This window comes from Mesoplodon bidens (assembly GCF_964165515.1).
Source record: "Mesoplodon bidens genome assembly, chromosome: 1".
In the NCBI taxonomy this organism is placed as follows: Eukaryota; Metazoa; Chordata; class Mammalia; order Artiodactyla; family Ziphiidae; genus Mesoplodon; species Mesoplodon bidens.
The window spans coordinates 215,429,017-215,441,831 of record NC_138176.1 but is presented as its reverse complement, the minus strand read 5'-3'; the positions used below and the strand labels follow the sequence as shown (position 1 = coordinate 215,441,831).

The 12,815-nt window shown below is 39.5% G+C and overlaps 1 pseudogene across 1 annotated transcript; it reads left to right on the top strand.

The window, feature by feature from the left end:
* Positions 1 to 11,032: 11,032 nt before the first annotated feature.
* On the top strand, positions 11,033 to 11,560 carry LOC308616913 (60S ribosome subunit biogenesis protein NIP7 homolog; annotated as a pseudogene). Its single transcript has one exon. The product of its transcript is annotated as a 60S ribosome subunit biogenesis protein NIP7 homolog (transcript).
* Positions 11,561 to 12,815: the final 1,255 nt, after the last annotated feature.

Genomic DNA, 12,815 nt, shown 5'->3' with positions numbered 1-12,815 from the left:
TCCTGGTGGAGGGGACTGGTACCTGTGTTCTAGTGGGTGAGGCTGGATCTTGTCTTTCTGGTGAGCAGGTCCACATCTGGTGGTGTGTTTTGGGGTGTCTGTGGCCTTATTATGATTTTAGGCAGCCTCTGTGCTAATGGATGGGGTTGTGTTCCTGTCTTGCTAGTTGTTTGGCATAGGGTGTCCAGCACTGTAGCTTGCTGATCGTTGAGTGGACTGGGTCTTGGCGTTGAGATGGAGATCTCTGGGAGATTTCTACCATTTGATATTACGTGGAGCTGGGAGGTCTCTTGTGGACCAGTGTCCTGAACTTGGCTCTCCCACCTCAGTGGCACAGCTCTGATGCCTGGATGGAGCACCGAAAGCCTGTCCTCCACACGGCTCAGGATAAAAGGGAGGAAAAAAAGAAAGAAAGCAGAAGATAAATAAAATAAAATAAAATAGTTATTAAAATAAAAAATATGAAGAAAAAAAATTTTTTAAGTAATAAAAAAAAAACCCCAAAACGGACAGACATATCCCTAGGACAAATAGGAAAAAGAAAGCTACACAGACAAAATCACACACAGAAGCATATACATACACACTCACAAAAAGAGAAAAAGGGGAAAAAATATATATATATAGTTGTTCCTAAAGTCCACCTCCTCAGTTTGGGATGATTCGTTGTCTATTCAGGTATTCCACAGATGCAGGATACATGAAGTTGATTGTGGAGATTTAATCCGCTGCTCCTTAGGCTGCTGGGAGAAATTTCCCTTTCTCTTCTTTGTTCACACAGCTCCTGGGGTTCAGCTTTGGATTGGCCCCGCCTCTGCATGTAGGTCGCCTGAGGGCGTCTGTTCTTCACTCAGACAGGATGGGGTTAAAGGAGCAGCTGCTTCAGGAGCTCTGGCTCACTCAGGCCGGTGGGAGGGAGGGGTACGAATGCGGGGCGAGCCTGCGGCGGCAGAGGCCACCATGACGCTTCACCAGCTTGGGGCCCGCCGTGCGGGCTGCACAGGTTCCCGGGAGGGGAGGTGTGGAGAGTGACCTGTGCTTGCACACAGGCTTCTTGGTGGCGGCAGCAGCAGCCCCAGCATCCCACGCCCATCTCTGGGGTCCGCGCTTTCAGCCGCGGCTCGCACCCGTCTCTGGAGCTCCTTTAAGCAGCGCTCTTAATCCCCTCTCCTCGCGCACCAGGAAACAGAGGCAAGAAAATGTCTCTTGCCTCTTCGGCAGCTCCAGACTTTTTCCCGGACTCCCTCCCGGCCAGCCGTGGTGCACTAACCCCTGCAGGCTGTGTTCACGCCGCCAACCCCAGTCCTCTCCCTGCGCTCCGACCGAAGCCCGAGCCTCAGCTCCCAGCCCCGCCCGCCCCAGCAGCCGAGCAGACAAGCTTCTCGGGCTGGTGAGTGCTGCTCGGCACCAACCCTCCATGCGGGAATCTCTCCGCTTTGCCCTCTGCACCCCTGTGGCTGCGCTCTCCTCCATGGCTCCGAAGCTTTCCCCCTTCGCCCCCCGCAGTTCCCGCCCGCGAAGGGGCTTCCTAGTGTGTGGAAACCTTTCCTCCTTCACGGCTCCCTCCCACTGGTGCAGGTCCCGTCCCTACTCTTTTGTCTCTGTTTCTTTTTTTTCTTTTGCCCTACCCAGGTACGTGGGGAGTTTCTTGCCTTTTGGGAGGTCTGAGGTCTTCTGCCAGCATTCAGTAGGTGTTCTGTAGGAGTTGTTCCACATGTAGATGTATTTCTGATGTATTTGGGGACGAAGGTGATCTCCACGTCTTACTCCTCCACCATCTTGAAGGTCTCCTGTCCCTCCCTTCTTTGTCCAGAAGTTTTCTCCACTTTTTGCCCTCATTTCACTCAACTTACTAAATTCTTGTTTCTTCTTCCACAACTAGCCTTGTGATTTGTGAAAGTTGCCAGTGATCATTTTAACTCTAATTGGACCTATTTGCCAAATTTGAGAGAATTTATCACAGCCTTCTTCTTGAAACTATCCTATGTTCTCTTTGTAGCTTTTTTGTAATCGCTTCTTGGTCTTCTCTTACCCTGATCATTCCTGAAATGTTGATTTTCCTTTGTTTGATTCTCAAATTTTCCCTCTTCTAACTCTGCATCAAGAATTTTTAAGCCTAGGGTTCTTTAGGGGTCCACAGACCTCCTGAAATGGTGTGCAGAATTTGGAGTGTTTGATTATGTGTAACTTACTAGTGAGAAAGCTTTCTCAAAGGCATTCATGTCTCTCCAAATGGTTAGTAACCACCATTCTACATGGTTTTCCAAGGTAATCTTAGCAATTTAGTTTTTAAACAACTAATATACACGAAGTCCTAACTAAATGCAAGTAGAATAATTCTCTTGTTACTTTCAGAACAGTTGTGTAAAGTAGGTGTGATAATCCCCATTTTACAGACTAAGGAGACACAGTTAGTAGGTAGTTGTCATGGTTTTAACTCCCATTTTTTTGCTGATGATTTTCAAGCTCACATTTCCAGCCTACATCTCCCAAGCTTCAGATAACTCATTAAGTCATTTCTGTGGATGCTCCATGGGCTGTCAAGTTCAACATTTCTGACAATGAATTATTATCTTCTTTCCCTGATCCATTTCTCCTGTATTCTACATTCAGGGGTCATGTTAGGGAGTCATCTTCATTGTTTCCTTTGCTCTTCTACATTGGACCAATCTTCAATCCTACCAAATTTAAATGGAAATTATTGCTGCTTCAGTTTAGGTCCCGATCATCTGGCCTTATGTATCAGTGTCCTACCTGCCTAAAATGCTTTTATGACACAGCATTGTGTGGTGACAGGATAAATGGGATATAAGGCCTCCCATGATCCAAACCCTACCTACCTCTCTACAACCATCTCCAGCCTCTCCCTTCCCATAAGTTACCCTTCAGTTACACTGAAGTACTTGGTGTTCCTCCTAGATGTCCTGTTATTTCTCACTTGTATGCCTGTGCTCATGTTGTCTCCTCTGTCTGGAATGCACTTCACTTCCTTTTTCATCCAGCTAAGTCCTATTCATCCTCAGGTGTCACCTCATGAAGACTTGAAGGCCTCCTTCCCTGGGCTAACATGATTTGCTGACAGAATGGATGAGAAGGAAAAGAAATGAAGATGACTTCAAGGTTTTGGCCACAGCAACTAGAAAAATGGGATTGTCATTCTTTGAGACAGGAAAGACTGAGGCTTTATGGGCTAAAATCATGATCTGGTTTTGGACATTTGGAGTTTGAATGACAGATTTCTGAGTGAAGTTATTGATTAGACATTCAGCTAGATGAGACTGGAATTCAGGGCCAGACTGAGATGTACATCAGCACAGAGATGGTACTTAAAGTCATGAGACTGAGTGAGAGTACCAAGGGAATGAACAAAGAGGAGAATAGACGCAAAGACTGAGTCCCAAGGCATCTGTGTAGTAATAATCTGTTTATGGTATGTGTCCCCACCAAATGAGATTGTGGTACTTCTGGGCTGTTTTAGTTACCTTTTCCTTTCAAGTACCTTGTATAAAATTGCATGTATAAGCTTTGCTTAGTAAATGCTTTTTGAATAAAACGAATGAATGAATTGATGGATGAGCTAAAATGGGTGATATTAAACAGAGGTCACCAAGTCAAATGTCTACAGGACTGAAGCAACAATGCAGGTAAAAGAAGCATCTTCAGTATAAGTAATAGGGAGTGGTACAGGTCATGGGAAATTGAAAAGTACATGCTTTGGCGAAAGGGGGAAACCTGGACTTAACTCCACGTGATTGCTGCTACCATGCATAACGTGGGTCAAAGGCAGCCAAGTTTTCTGATTTCAAGAGAAGCTGGAAATCTTTGGCTTTTTTAATATAAGATTTTCTGTGAGCCAAGATTCTGCAGGTCAGATGAAATTTGTCCTGAATCTGTTCATTATCCTGACAGGTCATAACCTCTGATCAAGTAGTTCAACATTATTTTATAGGTGAAGAAAAGCAGGTTTTTCAACATTATTTTATAGGTGAAGAAAAGCAGGCTTTTCTATTATCTCTTACTAGATAGGGAGGTAAACTTTACAGGCAGCAAATTACTTTTTCACCTTTTGGCTAAGATTTTAGGCTGCCTTTTAGCTCCAACAGAAAAGCAGAAGAACTGTAACCATGAAGGCTACTCAATAAATACTGTTATATGGATTCTTCTGCTTTAACTTGATTGCTTAAATCACTCCTTTAATTTGGATTCCAGAGATTTAATTACCACATATATCAGTTTTCCTATCTGAAAAATGGGGATACTAATCTTTACCTTAATTATCTAACAGGGTTATTATGAGAATCAGATAAGATAATGTGTCTGAGTGATTGAAAGGCTTAAATAGAATGCAGCTGTGATGTGCTGCTATCACACCACTCCAGAGGTTAATCCAGGATAAGGCATAAATAGCTGCCTAAGCTTAATGATCTTGGCCAGTTTGATATCATATAATGGGTTCCTTCCCAGGCACTTAATTGTTTTTTTTCCCTCTAATTTTAAATTCTTATTAAACTTTGGGATCAGAAGATTATAGAATATTGCAATATGGAGTGTCTTGTTAATGGAAATTTAAAAATATTTCTTTCACTGAATAAGATATGAGCACCAACTGATACTCAAAGCATTAAAAATCCATTACATCTAGTTTAAGGAGATGTGACATGATACATTTCTTAAAGCTTTACTAGTTTTTCTAAGTGTTATTTATTTTCTGAGGAGGATTTCACCCTTAAAATTGTTTTCAGCAACCTAGTCATAAGTACTTCCACTTCTACATGATTATGTTTTTCTGAAGTTCCAGTTCATATCATTCTATGTCATTTTGTTATTAACAAAAAGTTAAATGACTTTTAAAATCAACGTGGTTAAAAATTACACATATTTGCCATCTCAGTATTAATTTAGTATTGCTAAAAGTTGGTAGTGTTGTATTATTCTTAAAATATAAGAAGCATTTGTTGTCTCTTATTTTCCTTTCCATTGTTTTCTTCTAAAATTTCAGAAAAGATTGCTTGAGCATCACTTTTAGACAATTGAAATCATGTACAGATATGAAAAGTTTGGTGGTTTTATTTTCATGATAGGGTCTCCAAGGTAGAAAAAACCTTTTTCCCCCCTATTTCCTGGATTTTATTAAAATTTTAAATTGAAGCTTAATTGACTTATTATATTAGTTTCAGGTGTACGATGTAGTGATTCAACATTTTTATACACTACAAATGATCATCATAAGTCTAGTTACCATCTGGCACCATACAAAGTTACTACATTTATTATTGACTACATTACCCTTGCTGTACGTTTCACCCTTGTGACTCATTTATTTTGTAACTGGAAGTTTGTATATCTTAATTTCCCTCACTTATTTCACTCATCCCACCACCCCCCTCCCCTCTGGCAGCCACCTGTTTGTTCTCTGTACTATGAGTCTCTTTTGTTCTGTTTGTTGATTTGTTTCATTTTTTAGATTCCACATATAAGTGAAATCATACAGTATTTATCTTCCTTTGTCTGACTTACTAAGCATAATATCCTCCTGGTCCATCCATGTTGTTGCAAATGGCAAAATTTCATTCTTTTCATGACTGAGCAACATTCACATCTTTTTAAGCCATTCATCTATAGATGGGCACTTTGGTTGCCTCCATACCTTGGCTATTGTAAATAATGCTGCAATGAACATAAGGGTGCATATATCTTTCTGAGCTACTGTTTTTGTTTTCTTTGGGAAAATGCCCAGGAGTGGAATTGCTGGATCATATGGTAGTTCTATTTTCAAATTTTTGATGAACCTCCATAATGTTTTCCACAGTGGCTGTAGCAATTTACATTCCCACCAGTAATGCACAAGGGTTTCCTTTTCTCCACATCCTCACCAACACTTGTTATTTCTTGTCTCTTTGATTCTGACAGGCATGAAGTCACATCTCACAGTAGTTTTGATTTGCATTTCTCTGATGATTAGTGATGAGCATCTTTTTGTGTGTCTGTTGGCTATCTGTATGTCTTCTTTGGAAAAATGCCTGTTCAGGTCCTCTGTGCATTTTAAAATCTGGTTTATTTTTTGTTGTTGTTGTGTGAGTTCTTTGTATATTTTGGATACTAACCCCTTATCAAAAATATGATTTGCAAATATCTTCTCTCATTCAGTTGGTTGCCTTTTCATTTTGTTTATGGTCTCCTTTGCTGTGCAAAAGCTTTTAAGTTTGATGAGGTAGCATTTGTTTATTTTTGCTTTTGTTTCCTTTTAAGTTTGATGAGGTAGCATTTGTTTATTTTTGCTTTTGTTTCTCTTGCCTGAGGAGACATTAAAAAAAAATATTGGTACAATTTATGTCAAAGAGTGTTCTGCCTCTGTTTTCTTCTAGGAGTTTCATGATTCCAGGTCTTACATTTAGGTCTTTTTTTGTTTTTTTTTTTAAGAATCAATTGGGCTTCAGTAGTTGTGGCATGCCAGTTCAGTAGTTGTGGCTCATGGGCTCTAGAGCCCAGGCTCAGTAGTTGTGGCACATGGGCTTCGTTACTCTGTGGCATGTGGGATCTTCCTGGACCAGGGATCGAACCCGTGTCCCCTGCATTGGCAGGCAGATTCTTAACCACTGTGCCACCAGGGAAGTCCCTATATTTAGGTCTTTAAAACATTTTGAATTAATTTTTATATATGGTATGAGAAAGTAGCCCAGTTTGATTTTTTTGCATGTAGTTGTCCAGTTTTCCCAACATGATTTACTGAAGAGGCAGTCTTTTCCCCATTGTATAGTCTTGCCTCCTTTGTTGTAGACTAATTGACCATGTTAAGTGTGGGTTCATTTCTGGACGCTCTATTCCATTTCATTGATCTATGTCTGTTTTTGTGCCAGTATCATGCTGTTTTTGATAACTGTAACTCTGCAGTATAGTTTAGAATCAAGGAGCATGATACCTTCAGCTTTGTTCTTCTTTCTCAAGATTGTTTTTAATCTTTGGGGTCTTCTGTGTTATCATACAATTTTTAGGATTATATGTCCTAGTTCTGTAAAAAATGCCATTAGTGTTTTGATAGGGATTGCACTGAATCTGTACACTGCCTTGGGTAGTATGGTCATTTTAACAATATTCATTTTTCCAATTTACGAGCACAGAATATCTTTCCATCTGTTTGTATCATCTTCAGTGGCACTGGGAAACACGACCATTTTAAATTGAGGCAAAATAACTGAGATACACTATAGTGTGAATGAAATTTGCAATTTGACTATACATCTCCATTTCTACTTTTTATAGCTTAGAAACTCATTTAGGATTAATGTTTGTCACATTTCTGCTAATGAAGCTTAACAATTCTGAGCAAGAAATCCTAGAGTTTTCAGGATTTTTTTAAGATTATTATTCAGAATAAATGTTTAATAGAAACATTTTTTTAAAACTGTAAGTTGGCTTCCTTTTAAGATATTATATTATTGTTTTTATATAAATCAGATTATGGCTTTTAGTAATTTTTCATTTATTTAAAAATATGTGATACCTTCAGGGATTTCTATTATGAAGAACCCAGCAGTTCTTTACCAACTGTCTCTATTCTGCTTCTTACCAAATCCTACCTACCACACATATACTTAGAAAGATTTCTTATCACAGGATTATGATTATTAAATTATAACCTACTTCCTTTCAAGAAAGATTTGAGATATCTTACTGGATTGCACACATATAACATGAAAATTAAAGACACTTATTAACAGGGAAAAGAAATTCAGAATGTTGAGATACAACTAAAGAAAAAAGTTAATACACATAAATATATGCCACAAGGTCCCACACAACTCTTCAAAGACAACTACATATTTATACTTAGTTCTAAACTTCTGATAAGCCAAAGCTAAAAGGACAATATTATCACATAAAGAGAAATACTGTCTTAACAATAACAGTAATAATAATAGTAGCACAGTAATAGTAACAAAAATATTAATAAATGTAGATAAAACCAAATAAGCTAATACTTTTCTGGTTATGAAATTTGAGAAAATTTTCTCCTCAAATTTAGTATTTTGGATGCTTAAGAGTACGACATGGCATCCTTAAGAATAGAACATAGAGTCATGGAATGGAAATATTATCAACAATATTCTTAAGATCAAAACAACTAGTTTTGTATAGCTGTTGCCTATAGTATCCTTCAATGTAAATTGAGAAACTAAGGCCAAAGCACAATGCAGTAAATGCAATTCTCTGTAAGTAGGTAGTACAAAAAACCAAAACTATGAAATAAGCTTTCTTAATGTCTAGATTGGTCCAGGGATAAATATCAAAACTATTTATTAGGCTGGGTGAACTTTATGCCCTTTAATTAGTCCTTCATGAATATTATTTCTTGCACTTTGACTTTTTCAAAAATTGAAGTATAGTTGATTTACAATGTGTTAATTTCTGGTGTACAGCAAAGAGATTCAGTTATTCATATATGTGTGTGTGTGTGTGTGTGTGTGTGTATTTTTAAATTCTTTTCCATTATGATTTATCCCATGTTGTTGAATACAGTTTCCTGTGCTATACAGTAGGACCCTCTTGTCCATCCATTCTATATATAATAATTTGCATCTACTAACCCCAAACCCCGAGTCCATCCCTCCCCACTGGCCTCCCCCTTGGCAACCAGAAGTCTGTTCTCTTTGTCTGAGTCTGTTTCTGCTTTGTAAATAGGTTCATTTGTGTCATATTTTAGATTCCACATATAAGTGATATCACATGGTATTTGTCTTTCTCTTTCTGACTTACTTCACTTATCTTGCACTTTGACTTTTGATAAAAGTTGGCCAGTGATGGACAACTGATTATTTGACAAATGTTTTGGAATAATTATTTGGTTTTACTAATTGAAATACATGTATTTTTAAAACTCATATACTTCAAAAAGTATATATTTTAAAAATCAACTGAGCAAAGACATACAAGTGAATGTCACCTGATGAAAATTAAGATGCCTAACTTAGACTTTGTCTTGAGTTGGAATTGGTATACCTCTGCATAGAGGAGGTCTGGGATGACTGTAGACAGTATGAAGATTTTTCTCAGAAAACAATTCTGAGTCTGCTCCAGGATAAGGGCAAATCAATAAACAAAGTTCCAAAGTTCTACGCTCTAGACCATGGCTTGGACAATTTTAGCCTGGAAAATTTTCAAAGCAGAATTACCCATAGAAAAATTTCAGAAATGCATTTGTGAAATGTCTAAGTTTGACAGCTTTCTAGTGATCCTTCTGGGGAAAATGACTTGTGAAATGTACCCCATACTAATAAAAATGATTGACATGCTGTTTAGAATTGTTGGACATAAACCAGTTAAACCTTGGAGGACATCTGCCAGAAATATGAATTTGAGTTTACAGATAATTGACCTTAAATGAACTCATTCTATTACATGGTAGGAATATTGTGTATTGAGCCCAATACTACCCAATACTACCACTCTTTTTAGTCCCCCCCACCCCCAAGGGGAATTATACTCGGGTTATAATATTGAGCTTGGTTTCTTTCAATTTCTAACAGTCTTAATAAGACTGCTATTAACTTGGTATTTGTCTACGAGTTAACAAACTGTAAATGTCACAATTTTCCACAGAACTGCCAAGAAAAGTGGATAATTAAAATAAGTACTCAGAGACCTTCTGAATTGCCACTTACTACCATGCACCAAAACTTTACGTTTTAGAGGTGCTCTCAGTGACTGAACTTGTGTATATATCATACTCGGTCACCCAAAATGGCTCCTTTTCTCTACAATGACCTCACACCTCCTTTATTAACATTTCTAATTTAACTCATGTGCTATATAGCATATAGAATTCTAGGAGTAGATCAACAGACATCACCATGGGAGGCTGAGGGTATGGAGGAAGGAAAAAGAAAGTTGGCATGTTCTAAGGCTTTAAAAAAATACCATTTTCCCTTTAACTTCTCTTCAAAAATTGAAAAAATAATATGAGTTTAGCGAGAGTGAAATAGAATAAAGATAAACAAAGAAAAGTATGAGCAATTAATATTTTTTCTCACCTCCTCTCCCTGCCACCAACCTGGCGTATATCCTTTCACACATTTCTACGTGCTCGTTCATTCACAAACTGACTGGTACATATTAAATTCCATGGGTCTTGAATTCAGCTGCTCCATTCTGTGTTTCCTTCTGGACACCAAGCGGTTGCTGTAACATCCTGGGTTATGAAATGAGGTGTGTTAAGAAACGTCAAAGAGTGCAACACAGATGGCTCTGGGAGCTCAGCTAGTATGACTCAGATGGCTGAGGATGACTTTACTGATTGGGGCTGGAGATGTAATTCTAGGACAGCTTCTGCACACATCTCTCCTAGGTGGAGATGGCTGAAGAACCGGCTCAGTTGAGATTGTTGGTGGAGTGTCTGTGTGTGCCGCTGCGGCACGGCAGTCTCAGGGTGGTCAGACTTCTGTGGTGGCTCAGGTGGTTTCAAGGATGAGCAGAGCAGAAGCTCCACGGCTCTTTATGACCTCAACTTAGAAATCACATGGCAAGCTGCGCTCGCTCCTTGGCCAGGTGCTTCGGCTCGCGTTGCAGCCCCAAGCAGCTCAACTCCCTGAGGTAGCGGCCCACGACGGGCTGCTCCCGCCACTGGGCCTCTGGGAAGCGGTCTCGGAACAGCGACGCCAGGAACCCTTCATCCTCCACCTCCCCAAGAGCAGCGGTGGTGGCTGTCACTGTGGCTGAGGCCGTAGCTGAAACGCGATTGTGGCCCTCGCTGCCATCTTCTCAGCAACAGCATCTCTTCCCCTCCTGCTCACCCAGGGCGGCACCAGCTACGAATCTCGGATGGGAAGCATCCGGGGTGCACTTCCGGTCTCTATGGTTCTCACTAGGCCGTCTATCTTTCCCCGATGGTCCTCCAGGCTACAGAGTGTTAGCGTGGGGAACGACTGGACAGCGGCTAGAGAGGCAGGGTTTGAAGTTGCCGAGGAGCGGCTGGCGGCTGACCTTCTGTTTCCAGTGACTGAGGAACGAGGACCCCGTGTTCCAACCGAGCGGGGAAATGCGGCTTCTGACTGAAGAGGAGACCCGTGTAATGTTTGAGATGATAGCAAAATCTTCGGCTGCTGGTCGACAAGCCCGATGACACCTGCTGTTTCAGGCTGCACAACGACCGGCTGTATTACGTGAGTGAGAAGATCTTGAAGTTGACCGCCAATATCATCGGTGACAAGCTGCTGTCTTTGGGAACGTGCTTCGGAAAATTCACTCAGACCCACACGTTTTGGTTGTACATCACCACTCTGGATTACCTAGCACCCTATGCCAAGTATAAAGTGTGGATAAAGCCAGGAGCAGAGCAGCCCTTCTTGATGCTAACCATGTGTTGAAATCTGGACTTGGTCGAATCATTGAAAATACTTCTCAGTACCAGGGAGTCATGCTGTACTCCATGACAGAGATCCCTTTGGGCTTTGGGGTGGCAGCAAAGTCTACACAAGGCTTCAAGAAAGTAGACCCCATGGCAATTGCGGTATTTCATCAAGCAAGCACTGGGGAATATGTGCGGCACGAAGAGACATTGATTTAAAACAAAGTCATCGCGAGGACTTAGGGCTGTGTGGAAGGGCCTAGCTTTGTTTCCTTTGTCTGTGTAGGCTCCACCGTCATGTTGAATTTTGTCAACACTGTGACCTCTTCAGGGACTTCTTAGTTTAATATTCTCTCTATTACGGACAAATGTAGGCTAGATTCTTATAATGCAGAAATGGCTCAAGAATGGAGTTTCAGGTCATTGTGATTGTGGCTAAATAGAATAATGTGTTTTATATTTGAATCAGAGGGCTTCTTGTTTTGAGTAACAGTCTAAATTGTTGGAACGGAGAAAAAGAATATCTTATTATTGTTATCTGTGATCACACTGTTTTCCAAACACATGATAAGAACATAATAGATTTTCTTAATTATTTATTAATACTATGAAAGATAGATATTGCCATATCAGAGTAGTAGGCCATGTCTGGGATTTTACAAATGAAATTTGGATAAAATAGTAAGATAAGTTTATTCTGCTGATTTTCTATATGGTAGGTGCTGTGGGTGTGGAAGAAAAACTTGGATTCAAACACCAGTTCTCACATCTACCAGCTGTATGGCCTTAGATGAGTCATTAAACTTTAATAATTTTCATTTCCTTCTTCTGTTTAAAAAAACAGCTTAACCGTCTTCTTAAGAATAGTTTTTAGAATTAGAAATCATGACTTTAAAGCACCTAGCACTGTGACTGGCAAATAATAAGTGTTGAATAAGTGGTAAGAATTATTTTTATAATGCTTATACTAAATATTTCTGCTACTAAGAGTAGGATCGTATGAATAGAATTTGATTAGATCATCTTGACTTTTACAAGTGGTTTTCTCAATCTTTCTTTTTCTTGACTGGTATAATCCCGGGCTGAATATTATTTTTATCACCTTGATTTCCTAAAACATAATTTATCTTATAAATCTTTTGTTGTTTTAATTAAAAAAATTTAAATTGAAGTGCAGTTGATTTAAATACTGTGTTAGTTTCAGGTGTACAGCAAATTGATTCAGTTTTATATATTATATATATATATATATATATATATATTTTTTTTATATTCTTATAAATCTTTACTTATCTGACTGCGCTGGACAAAAAGCACTAATCAGAGATCCTGAAATAATTCAGCTCCTCCATCTTTTCCCCATGCCTTCCAAAATTATTTTTTAGAATTATTAAAATATTTTTAGGGATTCCCTGGTGGCGCAGTGGTTGAGGGTCCGCTTGCCGATGCAGAGGACACGGGTTCGTGCCCTGGT